Below are 25207 nucleotides of genomic sequence, written 5' to 3'. Positions count from 1 at the left end.
CCTGAGTACGCTAATACCCCATATGTGGGTGTAAACCATTGTTTGGGCGCATGGCAGAGCTCAGAAGGGAAGGAGCGCCATTTGACTTTTCAATGCAAAATTGACTGGAATTGAGATGGGACGCCATGTTGCGTTTGGAGAGCCCCTGATGTGCCTAAACATTGAAACCCCCCACAATTGACACCATTTTGGAAAGTAGACCCCTTAAGGAACTTATCTACATGTGTGGTGAGCACTTTGACCCACAAAGTGCTTCATAGAAGTTTATAATGCCGAGCCGTAAAAATAAAAAATCATATTTTTTCACAAAAATGATCTTTTTGCCCCCAATTGTTTATTTTCCCAAGGGTAAGAGAAGAAATTAGACCACAAAAGTTGTTGTGCAATTTATCCTGAGTACACTGATACCCCATATGTGGGTGTAAACCATTGTTTGGGCGCATGGCAGAGCTCGGAAGGGAAGGAGCGCCATTTGACTTTTCAATGCAAAATTGACTGGAATTGAGATGGGACGCCATGTTGCGTTTGGAGAGCCCCTGATGTGCCTAAACATTGAAACCCCCCACAAGTGACACCATTTTGGAAAGTAGACCCCTTAAGGAACTTATCTAGATGTGTGGTGAGCACTTTGACCCACCAAGTGCTTTATAGAAGTTTATAATGCAGAGCCGTAAAAATAAAAAATCATATTTTTTCACAAAAATGATCTTTTTGCCCCCAATTTTTTATTTTCCCAAGGGTAAGTGAAGAAATTAGACCACAAACGTTGTTGTGCAATTGATCCTGAGTACGCTAATACCCCATATGTGGGTTTAAACCATTGTTTGGGCGCATGGCAGAGCTCAGAAGGGAAGGAGCGCCATTTGACTTTTCAATGCAAAATTGACTGGAATTGAGATGGGACGCCATGTTGCGTTTGGAGAGCCCCTGATGTGCCTAAACATTGAAACCCCCCACAATTGACACCATTTTGGAAAGTAGACCCCTTAAGGAACTTATCTACATGTGTGGTGAGCACTTTGACCCATAAAGTGCTTCATAGAAGTTTATAATGCCGAGCCGTAAAAATAAAAAATCATATTTTTTCACAAAAATGATCTTTTTGCCCCCAATTTTTTATTTTCCCAAGGGTAAGAGAAGAAATTAGACCACAAAAGTTGTTGTGCAATTTGTCCTGAGTACGCTGATACCCCATATGTGGGTGTAAACCATTGTTTGGGCGCATGGCAGAGCTCGGAATGGAAGGAGCGCCATTTGACTTTTCAATGCAAAATTGACTGGAATTGAGATGGGACGCCATGTTGCGTTTGGAGAGCCCCTAATGTGCCTAAACATTGAAACCCCCCACAAGTGACATCATTTTGGAAAGTAGACCCCTTAAGGAACTTATCTAGATGTGTGGTGAGCACTTTGACCCACCAAGTGCTTCATAGAAGTTTATAATGCAGAGCCGTAAAAATAAAAAATCATATTTTTTCACAAAAATGATCTTTTTGCCCCCAATTTTTTATTTTCCCAAGGGTAAGAGAAGAAATTAGACCACAAAAGTTGTTGTGCAATTTGTCCTGAGTACGCTGATACCCCATATGTGGGTGTAAACCATTGTTTGGGCGCATGGCAGAGCTCGGAAGGGAAGGAGCGCCATTTGACTTTTCAATGCAAAATTGACTCGAATTGAGATGGGACGCCATGTTGCGTTTGGAGAGCCCTTGATGCGCCTAAACATTGAAACCACCCAAAAGTGACACCATTTTGGAAAGTAGACCCCCTAAGGAACTTATCTAGATGTGTTTTGAGAGCTTTGAGCCCCCAAGTGTTTCACTACAGTTTATAACGCAGAGCCGTGAAAATAAAAAATCTTTTTTTTTCTCACAAAAATGATTTTTTAGTCCCCAGTTTTGTATTTTCACAAGGGTAACAGGATAAATTGGACCCCAAAAGTTGTTGTCCAATTTGTCCTGTGTACGCTGATACCCCATATGTGGGGGGGGCAGCACTGTTTGGGCGCATGGCAGAGCTCAGAAGGGAAGGAGCGCCATTTGGAATACAGACTTAGATGGATTGGTCTGCAGGCGTCACGTTGCATTTGCAGAGCCCCTGATGTACCCAAACAGTACAAACGCCCCACAAGTAACCCCATATTGGAAACTAGACCCCCCAAGGAACTTATCTAGATGTGTTGTGAGAACTTTGAACCCTCAAGTGTTTCACTGCAGTTTACAACGCAGAGCCGCGAAAATAAAAAAAATCTTATTTTTCCCACAAAAATGATTTTTAGCCCCCCACATTTTTATTTTCCCAAGGATAACAAGAGAACTTGGACCCCAAATGTTGTTGTCCAATTTGTCCTGAGTACGCTGATACCCCATATGTTGGGGTAAACCCCTGTTTGGGCGCATCGGAGAGCTCAGAAGGGAAGGAGCACTGTTTTACTTTTTCAACGCAGAATTGGCTGGAATTGAGATCGGATGCCATGTCGCGTTTGGAGAGCCCCTGATGTGCCTGAACAGTGGAAACTCCCCAATTCTACCTGAAACCCTAACCCTAACACACCCCTAACCCTAATCCCAACGGTAACCCTAACCACACCCCTAACCCTGGCACACCCCTAATTCTAATCCCAACCCTAATCCCAACTGTAAATATAATCCAAACCCTAACCCTAACTTTAGCTCCAACCCTAACCCTAACTTTAGCCCCAACCCTAACCCTAACTTTAGCCCCAACCCTAACCCTAACTTTAGCTCCAACCCTAACCCCAACCCTAGCCCCAACCCTAACCCTAGCCCTAACCCTAGCCCTAGCCCTAACCCTAGCCCCAACCCTAGCCCCAACCCTAGCCCCAATCCTAGCCCCAACCCTAGCCCCAACCCTAGCCCTAACCCTAGCCCTAATCCTAACCATAACTCTAGCTCTAACCCTAGCCCCAACCCTAGCCCCAACCCTAGCCCCAACCCTAGCCCTAACCCTAACCCTAGCCCTAACCCTATCCCCAACCCTAACCCTAGCCCTAACCCTAGCCCTGATGGGAAAATGGAAATAAATACATTTTTTTTAATTTTATTATTTTTCCCTAACTAAGGGGGTGATGATGGGGGGTTTGATTTACTTTTATAGCGTTTTTTATATCTGATTTTTATGATTGGCAGCCGTTACACACTAAAATACGCTTTTTTTATAGCAAAAAAGTTTTTGCGTCTCCACATTTTGAGACCTATAATTTTTCCATGGTCCACAGAGTCATGTGAGGTCTTGTTTTTTGCGGGACGAGTTGACGTTTTTACTGGTAACTTTTTTGGACACGTGACAGTTTTTGATCACTTTTTATTCCGATTTTTGTGAGGCAGAATGACCAAAAACCAGCTATTCATGAATTTCTTTTGGGGGAGGCATTTATACCGTTCCGCGTTTGGTAAAGGGGATGAAGCAGTTTTATTCGTCTGGTCAGTAGGATTGCAGCGATACCTCATTTATATCATTTTTTTATGTTTTGGCGCTTTTATACGATAAAAGCTATTTTATAGAAAAAATAATTATTTTGGCATCGCTTTATTCTCAGGACTATAACTTTTTTATTTTTTTGCTAATTATTCTTTGTGGTGGCTCGTTTTTTGCGGGACAAGATGACGTTTTCAGCGATACCATGGTTATTTACATCCGTCTTTTTGATCGCGTGTTATTCCACTTTTTGTTCGGCGGTATGATAATAAAGCGTTGTTTTTTGGCTCGTTTTTTTTTTTTTCTTACGGTGTTCACTGAAGGGGTTAACTAGTGGGACAGTTTTATAGGTCGGGTCGTTACGGACGCGGCGATACTAAATATGTGTTCATTTATTGTTTTTTTGTTTTTTTTTAGATAAAGAAATGTATTTATGGGAATAATATATATATATTTTTTTATTTAGTAATTTTTTATTTTTTTTTACACATGTGGAAATTTTTTTTAAACTTTTTTACTTTATCCCAGGTGGGGACATCACAGATCGCCGATCTTACAGTTTGCACAACACTCTGTAAGATCGGCGATCTCACTGACATCGCTGCAGGCTTACAGAGCTGCAGGCGACCCAGAAGTACTCCCTGCAGGGCCCGGATGCAGCCCCGCGGCCATTTTGGATCCGGGGACTGCAGGGAGAAGACGCTCGGTACATGGTGAGTACATCACCGTGTACCGATCGTCTCAGGGAAGCACGAAGGGAGCCCCCTCCCTGCGCGATGCTTCCCTGTACCGCCGGCACATCGCGATCATGTTTGATCGCGGTGTGCCGGGGGTTAATGTGCCGGGAGCGGTCCGTGACCGCTCCTGGCACATAGTGCCGGATGTCAGCTGCGTTAGTCAGCTGACACCAGGCCGCGATCGGCCGCGCTCCCCCCGTGAGCGCGGCCGATCGCATATGACGTACTATCCCGTCACTGGGAATTAAGTCCCAGGTCACCTGGACGGGATAGTACGTCATATGGGATTAAGGGGTTAATGACGTACTTTAGATAGAAGTAAGGTTTTAGGAAGAAAGATGCAGTAGGCCCGTAGGGGTAGACAGATAGTCCTGCATGTTAAGAAGAAGAATAAGGAAAAGGTTAAAATTGCACATTAAGGGTTAATTATAGTATACCCTTAGAGGGTACTTGCACTTGGTAAGATAGAGTACCTGTACGGGTAATTATGTTCCATAGATAGATAGTAATTGTTCTTTAACTTGCCTTTAAAAGTCACGCACACAATGTAAATATGTTCTTGTTTTGCAACGTTCAAGTGTTCTCGACTCCCATAAAGGGAAGCACTGTTAATTTATTTGTTTAAAGCATTTCAAAATTTCGCATGTCTTTTGCTAACCTGTAATTGTTTTGTTCTTTTCCCAGCCCGGGAGTGCTGGATTTAACGGCGGGGCGTGGGGTTCTGTGGTTGGGGGTGTTGGGGGAGTGCAGCGCCCCAGAGTCCTGGTCGTTGCAGTAATGTCGTTCTTCCACCAGGGGAGCGATGTTACGTCTGATGGCACCAAAGGAGTTCACCCTGCCAGGTATCACAGCCACACACACACTTCACACGCCGGCCACCCGGGAGTGCTGGATTTAACAGGAAGGGGGGGGGGGGGGGCCTTTGAAGACGCAACATGGCGTCCCATCTCAATTCCTGTCAATTTCGTATTGAAAAGTCAATCGGCGCTCCTTCCCTTCCGAGCTCTCCCATCCGCCCAAACAGTGGTTTACCCCCACATATGGGCTATCAGCGTACTCAGGACAAATTGTACAACAACTTTTGGGGTCCAATTTCTTCTCTTACCCTTGGGAAAATAAAAAATTGGTGGCGAAAAGATAATTTTTGTGAAAAAATATGATTTTTTATTTTTACGGTTCTACATTATAAACTTCTGTGAAGCACTTGGTGGGTCAAAGTGCTCACCACACCTCTAGATAAGTTCCTTAGGGGGTCTACTTTCCAAAATGGTGTCACTTGTGGGGGGTTTCAATGTTTAGGCACATCAGGGGCTCTCCAAACGAAACATGGCGTCCCATCTCAATTCCAGTCAATTTTGCATTGAAAAGTCAAATGGCGCTCCTTCGCTTCCGAGCTCTGCCATGCGCCCAAACAGTGGTTTACCTCCACATGTGGGGTATTGGCGTACTCAGGACAAATTGTACAACAATGTTTGGGGTCCATTTTCTCCTGTTACCCTTCGTAAAATTAAACAAATTGGAGCTGAATTAAATTTTTTGTGAAAAAAAGTTAAATGTTCATTTTTATTTAAACATTCAAAAAATTCCTGTGAAGCACCTGAAGGGTTAATAAACTTCTTGAATATGGTTTTGAGCACCTTGAGGGGTGTAGTTTTTAGAATGGTGTCACACTTGGGTATTTTCTATCATATAGACCCCTCAAAATGACTTCAAATGAGATGTGGTCCCTAAAAAAAATGGTGTTGTAGAAATGAGAAATTGCTGGTCAACTTTTAACACTTATAACTCCCTAACAAAAAAAAATTTTGTTTCCAATATTGTGCTGATGTAAAGTAGACATGTGGGAAATGTTACTTATTAAGTATTTTGTGTGACATATCTCTGTGATTTAATTGCATAAAAATTCAAAGTTGGAAAACTGCGAAATTTTCATAATTTTCGCCAAATTTCCGTTTTTTTCACAAATAAACGCAGGTACTATCAAAGAATTTTTACCATTGTCATGAAGTACAATATGTCACGAGAAAACAATGTCAGAATCACTGGGATCTGTTGAAGCATTCCAGAGTTATAACCTGATAGAGGGACAGTGGTCAGAATTGTAAAAATTGGCCCGGTCATTAACGTGCAAACCACCCTTGGGGGTAAAGGGGTTAAACTGACAGGTATGTCACTGTAACTGGGTGACCCTACAGCCATTATTTGGTCATAATGGCAACCATCAGCAATGCAGGGTGCTGAAGGGGACAAAGAGGGAGCTCTCTCTTAATTAAGCAGATATATGCTGCTCTCATTGCCATGGCATCAGAAGAGTTGAATGGCGACCGGTGATCATTGCTGGCACCCATCACAGCTGTTGCAACAGGGGGTCCGCTATGATCTGTAGCTGGCACCCGCTTATGATTTTGCCGGTTCTGCTTGTTGGCAAAATGATGTGCCATTCATATACGTTGGTTTACAAGAACGCACTTCCTACTGTGCTGTACATGTACGGCGGACGTTGGGGAGGGGTTAAACAATGAATAAAATGTGAGCGTTTCATGAGGTGAAAATGTCTCAAAAACGCTTACACAATGTTCAAAAAGATGCCCAGATGTCTTTGTAGCCTTCCCATTGACGGAAAACTAGTATTAGCTGAAAACTCCAGACGGATGGCAGCTCACTTCTTCTGAACGCTTAATGTTTTTGAAAACCTGAAGTTATAAAAATGATCGAAAGGCTGAATGTCTGAACTGCAGGGCGTTATTGAATAGAAATTAATAGGGAGAATCTTGCTCTGAACGATTCCCCCTAAATGTCACGTACCCAAAGTGTTTTTCCGCCATCTTTCAGTATATGCCCATAGAGATTTGCTTAAGGATTTAAAAGAAATGTGAGAATACCGCTCACAAAGTAACTTTATACGCTTCAAGAAATGTTCAGACACTAAGAAAAAAACGCCTCAGGACCAAAAAACGCCTAGAAAACACCGCAAAAATGGAACAGTTACTCAAGCGGCTTTTGCTTTGTCGTTTTTAAATTCCGTGCGCACATGGCCGTGGGAGACAAACGGTGCGGATGCTGGATAGTTGGAGGGACCAACCGGACACATTGTCACAGTGATGGGGCGCTGCCAGACCTTATGGGCACCACAGGAACACCATGCCCAGCCCTGCACAGAGCCTCCGGTAATAGGGAGTCTGTGGGGAGACAGCGGCAGATGGGTGATGGGCAGTGCCCGTCCTGTGTGCAGCCATTCCATACACTGTGCACGGCAGTCACAGTGATGCCCGGTGTCAGTGTCACCACCACACGGCGGCCCTCCTCTCACTCTCCCATCCCCCGCCCAGACTCCGAGCAGCAGCAGGAGGAGGATTATTACTGGAGACCTGAGCGTCGTCATTACACCGGGCCGCTGACCTGTCATCCCTGCCCGCAGTGAGTATCCCCCTGCACCTGTCTCCTGCCCGCGGCCAGTGCGGTGCCAGCGGTACCCTCACTATACACGGGCGGGTGAGGCAGGGCGGGCTTATGCCGCCAGTGCATTGGTGATGTCAGCCCAGTATTCTGCTAGACCTGGTACTAACATACCACTGAGGAGGTGGGCTACATGTCTGCTGTCACTATGGCAGCGTCTCCTCCATCCCCTGACCCTCCCCCTCCCTCAGAGGATGCAGCAGGCCCATTGCCCCAGTGACCTGCCCTGGTGTGACTGATGTAATGGCCACAGTCCTAGAGCTTCACCATCAATCAGCGCCTGGAAGATCTGATATCACCATGAAATGGTCACCAGCCTTCACTGTAGTCTCTGGGACATTGGTGGTGGCGCTGGTTACATGGCGGCATCTGGCTGTGGTAACATTGTGCCTGTATTGTGGTACCGCACCTACAGTCTCCTGTGAAGGTTCATGCCCAAGCTGCGGTAACGCCACGTTCACACTATCAGTCCGTATTTTACCTCAGTATTTGTAAGCCAAAACCAGGAGTGGGTGATAAATACAGAAGTGGGGACATATTTCTATTATACTTCTCCTCTGATTGTTCCACTTTGGGTTTTGGCTTACAGATACTGAGGTAAAATACTGACCAAATACTGAACGAGTGACCGTGGCCTACTGTGGCTTCTTGTTCTGTCTGGTGACCATTGTGTGTCAGACTGTGAACTTATCCGCTCCCCACACCGTCATTGGCACAACTCACCGTTATGGCCTAGGGTTAGACTACTGGTGGGATGTAGCCTGGATGGGAGACAAGCCTGATCAGCCTGTCCATTGGGGTTGCCATTGCTGCAAACACTTTCATACGCAGCTCGATGATAACTTCATCATAAGGCCGGCGTCACACTCAGCGTAGGGAAATACGGTCCGTTTTTTACAGCCGTAATACGCAGAAATGTTCCCAAAATAGTGATCCGTATGTCATCTGTAGGCAGGCTTTCCCAAACCCGACATGATATGAGACATGGTTTACATACAGTAAACCTTTTCATATCCCTTTTTTTGCATATTCCTCACTACTAATGTTAGTAGTGTGTATGTGCAAAATTTGGACGTTCTAGCTGGTAAAATAAAGGGTTAAATCGCGGAAAAAACTGGCAGGGTTCCCGCGCAATTTTCTCCGCCAGAGTGGTAAAGCCAGTGACTGAGGACAGATATTAATAGCCTAGAGAGGGACCATGGTTATAGGACCCCCCCTGGCTAAAAACATCTGCCCCAGCCACCCCAGAAAAGGCACATCTGGAAGATGCGCCTATTCTGGCACTTGGCCACTCTCTTCCCATTCCCGTGTAGCGGTGGGATATGGGGTAATAAAGGGTTAATGTCACCTTGCTATTGTAAAGTGACATTAAGCCAGGTTAATAATGGAGAGGTGTCAATAAGACACCAATAGTAGTAATTGGTTAATAAAACACACACACATTAGGAAAAAAGTATTATATTGAAATAAAGACACAGGGTGTTGTAATAGTTTATTATACTCTCAATCCAATTGAAGACCCTTGTCACCTGAAACAAAGTTAAAATAAAAAAATCAACAATATCCCATACCTTCTGTCGTTCAGTCTTGTCCCACGCTGTAAATCCATCTGAAGGGGTTAAATAATTTTACAAGCAGGAGCCTGCTAATGCAGCAGCCCCTGCCTGTAAAAAATGGGGAATGAATGGAATGCATAGTATACCCCTATACTATGTGTAGACATTTATTCTACCTATTCTATTCTAACCTGTCAGTGTGATTTTACTGTACACCGCACTGAATTGCCGGCTGTTCTATAGAACACCGCTGCGTATTTCTCGCAAGTCACACTGTTGGTCCGTGTGTAATCCGCATTTTTCTCGCCCCCATTGACTTTCATTGGTGGATTTTTTGCGCAATACGCTGACAAATGCAGCATGCTGCGATTTTCTACGGCCGTACAATACGGATGCGTAAAATACGGCAGATAGGAACTGGGCCATAGAAAATCATTGGTCCGTGTGCAATGCGTATTTTGTGCGCCTCTCATACGTCCGTAAAACTCGCTAGTGTGACCCCGGCCTAATTGTTACGCAAAAAGCCAATTTTCCTGTAATTGTACCAGTAGGTTGCCATTGACTTGGTATAATAGAAGAGTGTTGTGTGGCAAGTATATCCCGATCACTGCTCCGGAGACTTCTACAACCTTTCTGGAGTTGTAAGCACCGTTGTGGCAGAATAGGAGATCTGACAGATTGCTGACAAAGAGGCCGTGCCCCACACCCACATTTGGCGCCTCACGCCCTGGCAGCACCAGGCAGGCATGCCCTTAGTGCAGAGCATTGTAGCAGTCTGTCCTGGAGGTGGAAGATAATGCATTGTTTGGGTACAATGATGTGAGAATGGACCATATTCTACACCATAGTAAAAAGTGTTCACCTGAAAAATACAAAAGTTCACACCTGCCCATCAGAGGGCGCTATAAGATGTTAAGAGGTATAATGTGCACATTTATTCCTATTGTTTGTGGGGGTTGTTATTTTATCATCTTTGTGCTAGCACTTCTGTTACACTCTGTTAGGGCAGTCTCACACGTCCAGATATTTCCGGTACCGGAAAAATCGGTACTGGAATTATCCGTGTCCGTGTGCCGGTGCGTTTGTGGCACATCAGTGTGGCACACGTGCGGCACATGTTTGCCGCCCGTGTGCCCACTGGGTATCACACGCACCGTGCCGGAGACAGCGCTAAAGTTTAGCGCTGTCCCCGGCATCGTGCTGAAGCCCCATTCATATCTTCCCCGCAGTAGCGTTTGCTGTAGAGAAGATATGAATATTAGTGTGTAAAATCAATATCCAGGTCCCCAACCCCCTCCCACCCCCTGTGCGCCCCCACCTCTGTGATTAAAATACTCACCTAGCTTCCAGATCCCTCTCAGCGCCCTGTCCTAGCCGCACCTTCTACTGCATGAGCGGTCACGTGGGGCCGCTCATTTACAGTAATGAATATGCGACTCCACCCCTTTGGGAGGTGGAGCCGCATATTCATGATTGTAATCGGCGGCCCCACGTGACCGCATACAGGAGAAGATGTGGCCAGGAGAGGAAGCAGCGCCGGCGAGGGAGCGAGCCGGGTGAGTATTTTCAGAACGGGGAAGGGGGTGGGGGGGGGGGCTTGAGTGCACTCTTGGCATATGCAAATTGTGGCGGCATAAAGGTGCACCAAGGGTGCATTGAAGCCCCCTCATTTACATATACAATAAGCTTTGATTAATAATTACAGCAATGAAACATACAAAGCATATAGGTGCAAAGCCCCCTGTTTAATTACTGGTAGTTTAATTTGCATTTCAGGGGTGACATTCCATTTAATGGCACCTCTGAAAAATCCACCATAGGAATCAGAAGCGTGCGACTTAACTTCACGAAGTCCGTATTAAATAGGCTAATCCTGGTAACGATCTGTTGCACACTTGCAGCACATCCACAGCAAATCTGCAGAAATCTGAGTGTCAGGCTTTGAATTTCTGCTATGGAAATATACATGTCAGATTTATTATTTGCTTTCTTGGTTGCTCCAACCCCCAAGATGGGAGACTGCTGCTGGGCAACGCCAGGTGAATACCCAGATGGAAAGTTACATGTCTTTAGTTACCATTCATCTTCTATGACACAAGGAAAAGATATTGTTATGTATATACTGGATCACTTAGAGCGATTGCAGATTAAATTGTAGTAATAATAATTTTTATTTATATAGCGCCAACATATTCCGCAGCACTTTACAATTAAGCGGGGACATGTACAGACAATAAATTTGAGTTAACCCCTTCATGACCGGGGGATTTTTCGTTTTTCCGTGTTCGTTTTTCGCTCCCCTCCTTCCCAGAGCCATAACTTTTTTATTTTTCCGTCAATTTGGCCATGTGAGGGCTTATTTTTTGCGGGACGAGTTGTACTTTTGAACGACATCATTGGTTTTAGCATGTCGTGTACTAGAAAACGGGAAAAAAATTCCAAGTGCGGTGAAATTGCAAAAAAAGTGCAATCCCACATTGGTTTTTTGTTTGGCTTTTTTGCTAGGTTCACTAAATGCTAAAAATGACCTGCCATTATGATTCTCCAGGTCATTACGAGTTCATAGACACCAAACATGACTAGGTTATTTTTTATCTAAGTGGTGAAAAAAAATTCCAAACTTTGCTAAAAAAAAAAAAAAAAAATTGCGCCATTTTCCGATACTCGTAGCGTCTCCATTTTTCGTGATCTGGGGTCGGTTGAGGGCTTATTTTTTGCCTGCCGAGATGACGTTTTTAATGATAGCATTTCGGTGCAGATACGTTCTTTTGATCGCCCGTTATTGCATTTTAATGCAATGTCGCGGCGACCAAAAAAACGTAATTCAGGCGTTTCGAGTTTTTTTCCCGCTACGCTGTTTAGCGATCAGGTTAATACTTTTTTTTATTTGATAGATCGGGCAATTCTGAGCGCGGCGATACCAAATATGCGTAGATTTGATATTTTTTTTATTGATTTATTTTGATTGGGGCGAAAGAGGGGTGATTTAAACTTTTATGTTTTTTTTATTTTTTTCACATTTTTTTAAACTTTTTTTTTTAACTTTTGCCATGCTTCAATAGCCTCCATGGGAGGCTAGAAGCAGGCACAGCACGATCGGCTCTGCTACATAGCAGCGATCTGCTGATCGCTGCTATGTAGCAGAATTGCACGTGTGCTGTGAGCGCCGACCACAGGGTGGCGCTCACAGCGACGGGCAATCAGTAACCATAGAGGTCTCAAGGACCTCTATGGCTACAATGGAGACGCATCGCCGACCCCCGGACATGTGACGGGGGTCGGCGATGACGTCATTTCCGGCCGCCCGGCCGGAAGCGGTAGTTAAATGCCGCTGTCTGCGTTTGACAGCGGCATTTAACTAGTTAATAGGTGCGGGCAGATCGCGATTCTGCCCGCGCCTATTACGGGCACATGTCAGCTGTTCAAAACAGCTGACATGTCCCGGCTTTGGTGCGGGCTCACCGCGGAGCCCTGCATCAAAGCAGGGGAGCCGGCATCGGACGGTATAGTACGTCCGATGCCGGTAAGGGGTTAAGACAATTTAAACAGTGACATTAGGGGTGAGGTCCCTGCTCGCAAGCTTACAATCTACAAGGAAATGGGGGGACACAATAGGTGAAAAGTGCTTGTTAGTTCAGGTCTGGCAATTATAATAAATAGGGATTTTCATATAAAGCTGCATGATCCGGTCATCAGCCCGTGTGTTTAAGTGCTATAGTCAAGTATCAAGTGCAGTTATCATGTGTATGGAGGGTGTGGAGACAGATGAAAGTAGGGTGCAGATTCACATGCAGATAATATTTGGAAGGAGGGAACAGGACAAAGTTAGTTTACTGAGTAGTTTGGTCACATTAGAAGATAGAGATTTTTTTTCAGTATGTGGTCAGTTTATAAGTCAGGTTACTGAAAAATATTGTGCTTAATCATGAAATGTAACTAGATGTAATAAGATTATATACAACAATGCACAATGTTATGATGGATAAAATGCATAAACTTATAGGGCTGCCCAAAGCCATGTGTACGCACCCAGTGAAATACATGGCTGCGTTTGTGATAGTGGTGATGGGGATCCTGAACACCCTTTAGCCCTAAGGACGACTTGCCTGTTACCACCTACTCTCACCCTTTAAAGAATATTCACATTTTATGGGATCGGCAGGGATCTGGATTGTGGTGAAGAAGTAGTACTTGCTCTTAGGTCCTGGGTCTGAGGAGCCCTAGTGGTCCCTCTACCCTAAATGGTAGGGGGGCATGTTACAGATTTTGTATTGAGGCCCAACAGCTTCTGGTGCTATCTGTGTGAGGATGCCGGAGATGTCCTGTTACCCAGTTGTCCTGTCCAGTTATCTGTTAGTATGAATGCAACAGAATATATCAACATGGATTTCGTGATTCGTATCACACAGATCTTGAATTCAATCTTCAGGCTTTACAGACATTGTACAACTTCTACATTCAAGACAACAAAAACAAATGCAATCAGCTAAACTAATGTTAGAAGTATAAGAAAAACTAATGAAGAAAATATAAAATGGATTATTGACAGCCCCATTGTAATACTCGCTGCCCAGGTATCCAAAAACAAACATGTTTTGGTCTTTTTTTTTTGTTCATCCCTGAACCAGTGCTACTGCCATGAGAGAGAAGTATGCAGCACAGTAAGCAACTCCTGAAGTTCCACAGTTAGCAGCTCCTCTCCTCTGAACCCGGGTGCATTGTCCTGGTCCAATCCTCATTTTGTAGTATTTACTATGATTAACATACTGGTCATCCACTCTTACTCTGGAAAGTGACTGTACTTTGTCATGAATATCATGATTACCTGTTCGTCTCCTGCTTTTTGTCTCATTGAGGATGGTGTGCTGCTCCTTCTGCATCCAAGATGGCTTCTGCAGTGGCATGAGGCGGCTGGAATTAAGTCTGAACCATGCTTCAACTGCTTTTCTTGTTCTGTCAAAGCATGGTTCAGGCTTTCTACTGCTCCCCATGCAATTGTGGTGGCCATCTTGGATGCAGGAGGACCAGTATACCATTCTCTGCGAAGGAGGCAGTGGGAGTCAAACGGAGGGCACCAAGTAGGATGATTACACATGACAATTGCATAGTCACTTTTCAGTGCCAGGGTGAAGTGTCTTTTTAAGGCATGTAGGACTGGTATAATAATGAAACCAGAACATGTCTATTGTAAAAAAAAAAAAAAACAGGTTAGTGAGTCCATGACTCTACTAGGCACCCCTGGCATGATGTATGCCGGGGTAAGAAGGGCTGTGGAGTCGGTAAGCCAAATCTCCGACTCCTCAATTTCCCTGACTTCCGACTCCGACTACACAGCACTGGTTACTACTGAGCATGTACATAAAGTGCAGCACAGATTCATCTCAACTAAAGGCCGAGATCCGGAACAGAACAGACATTTATAGGACATTTCCCAGACTCCAACCCCACAGCACTGGTCACTACTGAGCATGTATATAAAGTGCAGCACAGATTCATCTCAACTAAAGGCCGAGATCCGGAACAGAACAGACATTTATAGGACATTTCATAACTTTCCCAAATTCTTAAGAAAACATTTACAGCACATCTTGTATTGTACTACTGTACCAAATATATGTTTTAGGACTCGTAGTCGGTCCACAACTCCGACTCCTACTCTACAGCCGTGGAGGTAAGGATGATGGCATCCAATAGAGTGGCTACACAGACACAGCAGTATACATACATTGGCCTGATTTGTCCTGGGTGCGTAGAAAGAGAATCCACCCCAATGCCAACATGTTAGGTAAATTACAAGGACTCAGAACTCACTGCTGTGCGGAATTATATGCACGTATGGCGTGCACTTCATGTAATTACAGCAGGCACGTTAGGTTATAGGTTAACACTAGGACTACTGGACTCGTGAACCCTGACTAGAACTACTGCAAGTAAGTAGTCAAAATGACTATACCAGTAGTCCTAGTGTTAAACCTAATGGATTTGTGGCTTCTTTTAACCATAAAATATGTGTTAGCGTAATGGGTCTGTTCACACTCCTTCATCTAGCTCCATTTAACTTATACCTGGGAAAGCTCTGCTGTACTGATACACAGAAAGGCCGGAGATGAGCTGCCCCCCCCGTGGCGTGGGTGGAGGCCGACATAATAATGGTTTGGAGGGGAGGGGTAAGGGTTAATTTATAGAGGGGCCGTCTTCAAGGGAGGGAGGCATATTTAAGGAAGGGTTGGGGATGGGGCTGGTTAGTTCCCACTCTAACAGGGTCAGAATCGGTCCCGCCCTTCCGCCCCTTTTTTATTTTGGGTATGGCAAGGGGTTGTTTGGGTACTTGGAATTTTCCTGGGTCATGGTGGCTGAGGCGGTTGAGGGGAGTCCTTGAAGTTGGTTTAAGTTGGGATGGGGATCCATGGGCATATGGTTTCCTCATTTTGGAGTTTTAACATGGTTGGGATCTGGTGAAATGTGGTAACGGTGGTCGAATCTCCAGGAAATTATTGTGAACATGGGAACCCTTGTGGGTATGGTGCTCCCGAGCCAATGGGATAACGGCTGGGAGTAATTGGTGGTATTTTATGTTCACTGTTTATTTTGGTAATCACCAGATTTTTGTTAGCTTCAAGGACTCCTCCCAGCGAGTAAACTGTTACTTATATTTCAATGTTTATTTGGTGTTTTTCTTAAATAAAGGCTGCTGTGGCCATAATTTTGCAAAGAGAATTGGTGTCCATGTTTCCTTGGGGTGTTGCTCTCGTTGGGAGTGAAAAGGTGGGAGGGGGCTTCGGTTGAGGCTTAGGCTACTTTCACACTTCTGTCTGTAGTCGCCCGTCACAAAGCGTCGGCGCGACGTACCGACGGAAGTGGGTCCTTTCACATTTCCGTCATAATTCTGGGTGAGGAAAAGAGTGAGAGCGATATTTCCTGCTGCGCATGCGCAGTATTAAAAACTGGATGCAACGTACAGAAAAATGTTCCCTTGAACGTTTTTCCCAGACGATGGGCCGCCAAAACCCGACGCAACCAGTGCACGACGGACGCGACATGTGGCCATACGTCGCGATCCCTCGGCAATACAAGTCTATGGGAAAAAAATGCATCCAGTGGGCACATTTGCAGGATGCGTTTTTTGCCCAAAACGATGCATTGTGACGAATACTAAACAACGGAAGTGTGAAAGTAGCCTAAGGCTACTTTCACATTTCCGTCGGGCACTCCCCGTCACAATGTGTCGTTTTGGTAAAAAAAAGCATCCTGCAAATTTGCCTGCAGGATGCGTTTTTTTTTCCCATAGACTTGTATTGCCGACGAATCGCGACGTATGGCCACACGTTGCGTCCGTCGTGCACTGGTTGCGTCGGGTTTTGGCGGCCGGTCGTCTGGGAAAAACGTTCAAGGGAATGTTTTTCTGTGCTTGTATCCAGTTTTTCCATCTGCGCATGCCCGGCAGGAAATGTCTCTCTCTGTCTCTTTCCTGGCCAGGACTGCAGACGGAAATGTGAAAGGACACACTTCCGTCGGTACGTAGCACCGACGCTTTGTGACGGGCGACTACCAACGGAAATGTGAAAGTAGCCTTACCCGACGTACTTCGACAATACCAGGGTCAAGGATACATGGATCCATTGACCCCCATTAACCGAGTAATGGGAAATTCAGCAATATAACACTTTATTATTTGGTATATAAAATTTCAGCTTATATACCCGATGAACAATAGAATTGCATGAACATGTGTACAAGTAATTGTTTCTAACACTTTAACACATGCATATACTTACATCACTGTATGAAGGAGGACATATGTGATGGGGGCTCTCTCTACTGATCAGCCATCGTGTAGTCTCAGGAGATTCTGCCTGACACCTAGAGAGATGGATAATTTGTGATCAACAGCAATTAGTTATACATAAACTGTAGATGCTGATGGTGGTAGTACTGTGCGGTAATTATAGCTACAGTAATAAGCAGCAGCGCACACAACACTGCGCTAAAACATCCAGAGGGATTATCCCTCCGACCTACTGTTCTGTTCTGTTTTTTAGAGGACATGGTTAATCAGGCTTTTATATAATTTTATGTTTATATAAATATAACTAATATAACAATGATGGTCAAAACATCCTCAGTGTTATTGTTGCAAGGTTTTTTCTGATACACAAAGTAATATACACTTCTCAAAATAAAGGGAACACTTAAACAACAGAATATAACTCCAAGTAAATCAAACTTCTGTGAAATCAAACTGTCCACTTAGGAAGCAACACTGTTTGACAATCAATTTCACATGGTGTTGTGCAAATGGAATAGACAACAGATGGAAATTGTTAGCAGTTATCATGACACACTCAATAAAGGAGTGGTTCTGCAGGTGGGGACCACAGACCACATCTCAGTACCAATGCTTTCTGGCTAATGTTTTGGTAACTTCTGAATGTCGGTTGTGCTTTCACACTCGTAGTAGCATGAGACAGACTCTACAACCTACACAAGTGGCTCAGGTAGTACAGCTCATCCAGGATGGCACATCAATGCGAGCTGTGGCAAGAAAGTTTGCCATGTCTGTCAGTGTAGTGTCCAGAGGCTGGAGGCGCTACCAGGAGACAGGCCAGTACACCAGGAGATGTGGAGGGGGCCATAGGAGGGCAACAACCCAGCAGCAGGACTGCTACCTCAGCGTTTGTGCAAGGAGGAACAGGAGGAGCATTGCCAGAACCCTGGAAAATGACCTCCAGCAGGCCACAAATGTGCATGTGTCTGCACAAACGGCTAGAAATGGACTCCATGAGGATGGTTTGAGTGCCCGACGTCCACTGATGGTGGTTGTGCTCACAGCCCAACACCGTGCAGGACACTTGGCATTTGCCACAGAACACAGGATTGGCAAATTTGCAACTGGCGTCCTGTGCTCTTCACAGATGAAAGCCGGTTCACACTGCACTGGCGGACACAGTCAGAAAAGGGCCCCTGTGCAAGAACAATATATGGGCCCTTTGCAGCCCGAAAACTCCTAAAAATGCAAAATTCCACTTGCTTTGGAGCAAGAAATGGGCCCCCTTACCTCTCGGGCCCCTGTGCGGCCGCACAGGTTGCACCAATGGTATGTCCGCCCATGTCACACTGAGCACATGTGACAGACGTGACAGAGTCTGGAGATGCTGTGGAGAGCGATCTGCTGCCTGCAACATCATTCAGCATGACTGGTTTGGCAGTGGGTCAGTAATGGTGTGGGGTGGCATTTCTTTGGAGGGCCACACAGCCCTCCATGTGCTCGCCAGAGGTAGTCTGACTGCCATTAGGTACTTTGATGAGATCCTCAGACACCTTGTGAGACCATATGCTGGTGCTGTTGGCCCTGGGTAACTCCAAATGCAGGACAATGCCAGACTTCATGTGGATGGAGTGTGTCAGCAGTTCCTGCAAGATGAAAGCATTGAAGCTATTGACTGGCCCGTCAGATCCCCAGACCTCAATCCGATTTAACACATCTGGGACATCATGTCTTGCACCATCCACCAACGTCACGTTGCACCTAAGACTGTCCAGGAGTTGGCAGATGCTTTATTTCATGTCTGGGAGGAGATTCCTCAGGAGACCATCCGCCACCTCATCAGGAGCATGCGCAGGCATGGTTGGGAGGTCATACAGGCACGTGGAGGCCACACACACTACTAAGCATCATTTCCTTGTCTTGAGGCATTTTCACTGAAGTTGAATCAGCCTGTAACTTCATTTTCCACTTTGCTTTTGAGCATCATTCCAACTCCAGACCTCCTTGGGATATTAGTTGTGATTTACGTTGATAATTTTTAGGTTTTATTCTCAACACATTCCACTATGTAATGATTAAAGATTTACAACTGGAATATTTCATTCACTGATATCTAGGATGTGGGATTTTAGTGTTCCCTTTATTTTTTTGAGCAGTGTATATTATCATAGTACAATAGTGGCCAAAAGTTTTGAGACTGACATAAGTTTTGGTATTCACAAGGATTGCTACTGCAATGTTTTTAGATCTTTTAGTCAGATGTTTTATTGACAAATATATCAAATGTACGTAAAGTCTCAATATTTACAGCAGCGTCTCTATTTTTCAAGACTTCAGCAATTAACCCTGACATGCTGGATATCAGCTTCTGGGACAAAGCTGACTGATGACAACACATTCTTGTCTATTGCTTGGAGTTGATCCCAATTTAATGTTTTTTTTGTTTGTACACCTGCTCTTTGAAGATTGACCACAGGTTCTCTATGTGTTTGAGATATGTAGCGTTTCCTGGCCAAGGACCCAAAATTTCAATGTTTTGTTTACGGGGCCACTTAGTTATCACATTTGTCTTGTGTTGTGGTGCTTCATCATGCTGGAAAAAGCATTGATCATCACCAAATTGCTCCTGAATCTATGGGGACCTTGCTCTTGGAGGACGCTTCGATCCCATTCCTTATTCCTGGCAGTGTTCTTAGGCACAATACTGAGTGATCCCTCTCTCTTGATTGAAAAATAACTCCACTCATGAATGGTCTCAGGAAACTTTACTATTCATAACAATGGAGTCATAGTAGCTGGCATATTTTCTTTTCCAAACATTCATTCTTGTTATAAACAGTCTGAAAGTGGCTTCATCAAAGAAAATAACTTTACCCCAGCCCTCTGCAGTCCAAACCATGTTCTTCCTGCAAAGTTATCTCTGATAAAGCCCATTTTAGGCCGGTTTCACGCGTCAGTGGCTCCGGTACGTGAGGTGACAGTTTCCTCACGTACCGGAGACAATGACTCACGTAGACACATTGAAAGCAATGTGTCACTGCACATGTCAGCGTGTTTTCACGGACCGTGTGTCCGTGTGCAAAACACGGAAACATGTCAGTGTTCGTGGGAGCGCACAGATTACACAGACCCATTAAAGTCAATGGGTCCGTGTAAAACACGTACCGCACACGGACGCTGTCCGTGTGCAGTCCGTGTGCCGTGCAGGAGACAGCGCTACAGTAAGCGCTGTCCCCCCAGCGTGGTGCTGATGCCGCCATTCATATCTTCTTTCCAGCAGCGTTCGCTAGAGAGAAGATATAAAAATGGTAGTTACTTACCGATAACGGTATTTCTCTGATCCCATGATGGCACCACGGAGAGGGGTCCGCCCCTAGGGACAGGAAACCTACAGGTGAAAAAGGGCGTACCTCTCTCCAACATCAGTTGGATTACAGAGCCTTAAGGTACTGTCACACTAGACGATATCGCTAGCGATCCGTGACGTTGCAGCGTCCTCGCTAGCGATATCGTCCAGTGTGACAGGCAGCAGCGATCAGGCCCCTGCTGGGAGATCGCTGGTCGGGGAAGAAAGTCCAGAACTTTATTTGGTCGCTGGACTCCCCGTAGACATCGCTGAATCGGCGTGTGTGACACCGATTCAGCGATGTCTTCGCTGGTAACCAGGGTAAACATCGGGTAACTAAGCGCAGGGCCGCGCTTAGTAACCCGATGTTTACCCTGGTTACCATCCTAAAAGTAAAAAAACAAACACTACATACTTACCTACAGCCGTCTGTCCTCCAGCGCTGTGCTCTGCACTCCTCCTGCTCTGGCTGTGAGCGTCGGTCAGCCGGAATGCAGAGCAGTGACGTCACCGCTCTGCTTTCTGGCTGCCCGGCGCTCACAGCCAGACCAGAGAAGCAGAGCGCCGAGGACAGACGGCTGTAGGTAAGTATGTAGCGTTTGTTTTTTTTACTTTTTAGGATGGTAACCAGGGTAAACATCGGGTTACTAAGCGCGGCCCTGCGCTTAGTTACCCGATGTTTACCCTGGTTACCGGGGACCTCGGGATCGTTGGTCGCTGGAGAGCTGTCTGTGTGACAGCTCTCCAGCGACCAAATAGCGACGCTGCAGCGATCCGGATCGTTGTCGGTATCGCTGCAGCGTCGCTATGTGTGACGGTACCTTTATACAGAACTTCAGCTGCAACTCAATATTTGCACAAATTAAACTTAACCTATTTAACTTAACAGAGGCACCGTGACTAAAATTAATTACTAGTACATTACAAAGTGCACACCTGTGTGTGAAAAGGGAGGGAATATTCGGGTGCCATCATGGGATCAGAGAAATACCGTTATTGGTAAGTAACTACCATTTTCTCTATCCCCATGATGGCACCACGGAGAGATTTGCATAGATAGAACTCTTAGGGAGGGACCACTGCCTCTAGAACCCTTCGCCCAAAGGTAGGATCAGAGGAGGTCAAGTCTAAACGGTAATGTTTGAAAAATGTAGACTGGGAAGACCAAGTGGCTGCTCTACATATCTGTTGTATTGAAGCGCCAGCTCTCTCCGCCCAGGATGATGCCACTGTTCTGGTCGAATGAGCCTTTATATTCTCCGGGATGGCTGTCCCGCAGGATGAGTAGGATAGGGCGATGGCGTCTCTTATCCATCTCGCTAACGTGGCTTTCGATGCTTTTTGTCCCTTCCGTGGACCCTGGAAGCAGACAAACAGAGCCCTATCCTTCCTGCACTCCCTAGTGGCTGATAGATATTGGACCAGACATCTTTTTACGTCTAGGGTATGCAGTGTTTTTTTCCCCCTCATTTTTAGGGTTGGGACAAAAGGAGGGCAAAGAAATCTCTTGCGTTCTGTGAAATTGTGACGCTATTTTAGGGAGGTAAGCCGGGTCAGTTTTAAGAATGACTCTGTCTTCAAGTATATGAGTAAAGGGTGGGCATGCAGATAACGCTTGTATATCGCAGACACGACGAGCCGAGGTTAGGGCCACTAGGAGTGTGGTTTTTAGAGATAAGATCTTTAAGGGAACTTCTGCCAGGGGCTCAAAGGGAGGTTTGGTTAGAGCATTTAATACAAGGTTTAATACAAGGATCCCACGCAGGAGAATTGTGGAGGGGAATAGGCCTGGACCTACTTGAGGCTTTAATAAATCGCATGACCCACCGATTTCTGGCCAAATCATAATTATACAGTGCTCCCAAGGCTGCTACCTGAACCTTTAGAGTACTTGTAGCCAAACCTCTTTCCAAACCTTTCTGTAGGAACTCAAGGATTTTCTCTATTGGGATCTCCCCGGACGGGTCTGCGCCCGATACTGACATAAATTTTTTCCACACTTTCCCATATATTTTAGTGGTTACGAGTTTTCTACTCTGTAATAGAGTAGACACTAGATTGGGTGAGAACCCTTTATCCCTTAGAAGCCTCCTTTCAAAAGACAGGCTGTCATGTGTAGATTCTTTACATTGGGGTGAAATACCGGACCCTGGGATAGAAGTTTCGGAGTGTCTGGTAGAACCCATGGACTTGATATGGACATTTTTCTTAGCCAAGAAAACCATATTCTGCGGGGCCAGAATGGCGCTATTACTATCACTGTTGCTTCCTCCCAAATTTTCCTCAACACTAAGGGGATGAGCGATATCGGAGGGAACGCGTAGGCGAGGTGATAGTTCCAAGGAATTGTTAGGGCGTCTAGAGCTACTGGGCTCCCCCGGGGATCGATTGAGCAGAATGTTTTTACTTTGTGGTTTTGGCTGTTCGCGAATAGGTCTATTTCTGGCAGACCCCAGAGATTCACGATTTGGTTGAAGACCGACTGGTTTAGTTCCCACTCCCCCTGCTTTAAGCATGTTCTGCTCAGGAAGTCTGCAGTTTGGTTTTCTGAGCCCTTTAAGTGGAGAGCTGTCAAGGACTTTAGACTGTGTTCCGCTATGTGGAAGATGGATTGGGTTACCTCCATCAATGATCGACACCTGGTGCCCCCTTGGTGGTTTAGATATGCAACCACTACTTGGTTGTCCGAAAAGATTTTTACGTGATGGGAGTGAAGGAGATATAGAAAGTGCGTTAGGGCCAGTTTTACCGCTAACAGTTCTTTCATGTTTGAAGAAGCTAGCTCTTGACTTTTGCTCCAATTCCCCTGTGCCACTTGATCGTTTATGTGTGCTCCCCACCCCCAGGGGCTTGCATCCGTCGTTAGGATTTTCTCCGTCGGTAGTGCCCAAGGAACCCCTTTGGTTAAATTCCCTGGGTCTGCCCACCATACTAGGGAGTGTATCGTGTTTGATGAGATACTTAATTGCCCGTCTAAATTTCCGTGCAGAGATGTGCCTGAATCTAAAGTCTCCCATTGTAGGTCCCGGGAATGACATTGTGCCCACTGCACGGCCGGGATACAGGCAGTCATAGAGCCCAGCAGGGACATTGCTTTCCTCAGAGAAGTGACTGGGGATACCGTAAACTGTAACACTGCTTGTGTCATTTTTTGAATCTGCCCCTGAGGAAGGTAACACTTCTGCGTGATCGAGTCTAGGACTATCCCCAAGTACTCCTGTACCTGGGATGGCACTATTTTGGATTTGGGTATGTTTAGCAGCCACCCTAGACTCGACAGTGAAGCCATGACCAGATCCAACTGTTGTTTGCAATGCTGGAATGAGGTCCCTACCACGAGGAGGTCGTCCAGATAGGGAACTATTAGGACATTCTGTTCCCGTAGGTGGGCCATCACTTCTGACATTATTTTCGTGAATACCCGAGGAGCGACGGCTATCCCGAAGGGGAGAGCTCGGAATTGGTAGTGTTTTACTTCCCCCTGGATATTCACTGCCAGTCTGAGATATTTTTAATGATCTCTGTGGATGGGCACATGGTAATATGCGTCTCGTAAGTCTAGAACAGTCATGAAACACAAGGGAAAGAGTATTTTCACGCAAGATTTTATTGTCTCCATTTTGAAATGTTGGATCTCTAGGAAACTGTTTAATTTTTTGAGATTTATGATCGCTCTGTACGATCCGTCCGGTTTCCTGCGGAGGAAGAGGGGGGAATAGAAGCACGTGCCTCTTTCCCGGTATGGGACTTCTTGCAATACTCCTTTCTGGATTAAGTTCAGAATTTCCTCCTGGAGAGCTGACTGTTCGTGTGATTGTTTCTGAGGCGTTATCATGAAGGAGTTGCTGGGAGGGATACGAAATTTGAGTCTGAGACCTTCTCGTATTATACCTAAAATCCAGGGACTGTTTGAAATTTTTTCCCAGGCTGGAAGAAACTCGGCTAGTCTCCCTCCGACCCGGGAGTACCTTCATTGTGATTTTTTATTATCCGGAGGGGGGGGTTTGTTGAACAGGAAGCCTCTGTTTTTGTTCCTTCTGTCTTCCCATCCGTCTTTATTCCCTTTTGGGGGTCTTCTCCGCATGAATTTTCTGTTCCGAAAGGAACGCCTATAAGACTGGTTGGGAAACCCGGGGAAAGATTTCTTCTTATCCCCCGCTTTGTCAAGGATGTCGTCCAATGTTGACCCAAACAGAAATTCACCTTCGCAAGGTATTGAGCATAATTTGGTCTTTGTTTGCAAGTCCCCCGGCCAGCACTTTAGCCACAGGGCACGTCTTGCGGCGTTTGAGAAGGAGGCCGACCTGGCTGCTAATCTCGCCGAATCCACCGATGCGTCTGCCAAGAATGCTGCCGCCCCTTTCATCATGGACACTGACTTTTGGATTGTCTCTCTTGAGACTTTTTCCTTTAATTGGGAATCCAAGTGCTCGAGCCATACCATTAAGGCGCGGGCCGTACAAGTGGCTGCGATGGCTGGTTTTAGACCACCTCCTGCTGCTTCCCAGGAGTTTTTTTTAAGAAAGTGTCAGCTTTTTTGTCCATCGGGTCCTTTAGGGCACCCATGTCCTCGAAGGGCAGGGCGAATTTTTTAGAGGCCTTTGCTATGGCCACATCCAATTTTGTTGCTTTGCTCCAGGATGAGCAAGCTGGGTCATAAAACGGGTATTTTTTCTTATGAGTCAAGAGAACTTTTTTGTCCGTTTTTTTTCCATTCTTTTTTGATCAAAGAGTGAATTTTTTCATTTATCGGGAATACTCTTCTTTTCTTTTGTTCCAATCCACTGAACATTATATCCTGTGCCGTTCTCTTAGGATGTTCATCTACCAAGCCCATGGTCGATCTGATGGCCTTTATCAGTGCGTCTGTCTCTTCGATAGGGAAACAACTGCGTCCCCCCTCTGAGGA

At 45.5% G+C, this 25207-nt stretch overlaps 1 protein-coding gene across 1 annotated transcript in view; it reads left to right on the top strand.

Moving 5' to 3' along the window:
- The first annotated feature begins 7202 nt into the window (after positions 1-7202).
- The window catches only part of CLGN (calmegin), a 173705-nt gene continuing 155700 nt past the window's right edge, over positions 7203-25207 (top strand). The window contains exon 1 of the mRNA XM_069743975.1: positions 7203-7592. The gene's annotated coding sequence lies outside the window, so the exon portion shown is untranslated. The remainder of the gene's footprint in view (positions 7593-25207) is intronic.

The sequence above is a fragment of the Ranitomeya imitator genome, chromosome 1 (genome assembly GCF_032444005.1).
Source record: "Ranitomeya imitator isolate aRanImi1 chromosome 1, aRanImi1.pri, whole genome shotgun sequence".
Taxonomy (NCBI): Eukaryota; Metazoa; Chordata; class Amphibia; order Anura; family Dendrobatidae; genus Ranitomeya; species Ranitomeya imitator.
The sequence above is the reverse complement of the archived record's forward strand: the minus strand, read 5'-3'. Positions and strand labels throughout refer to the sequence as shown.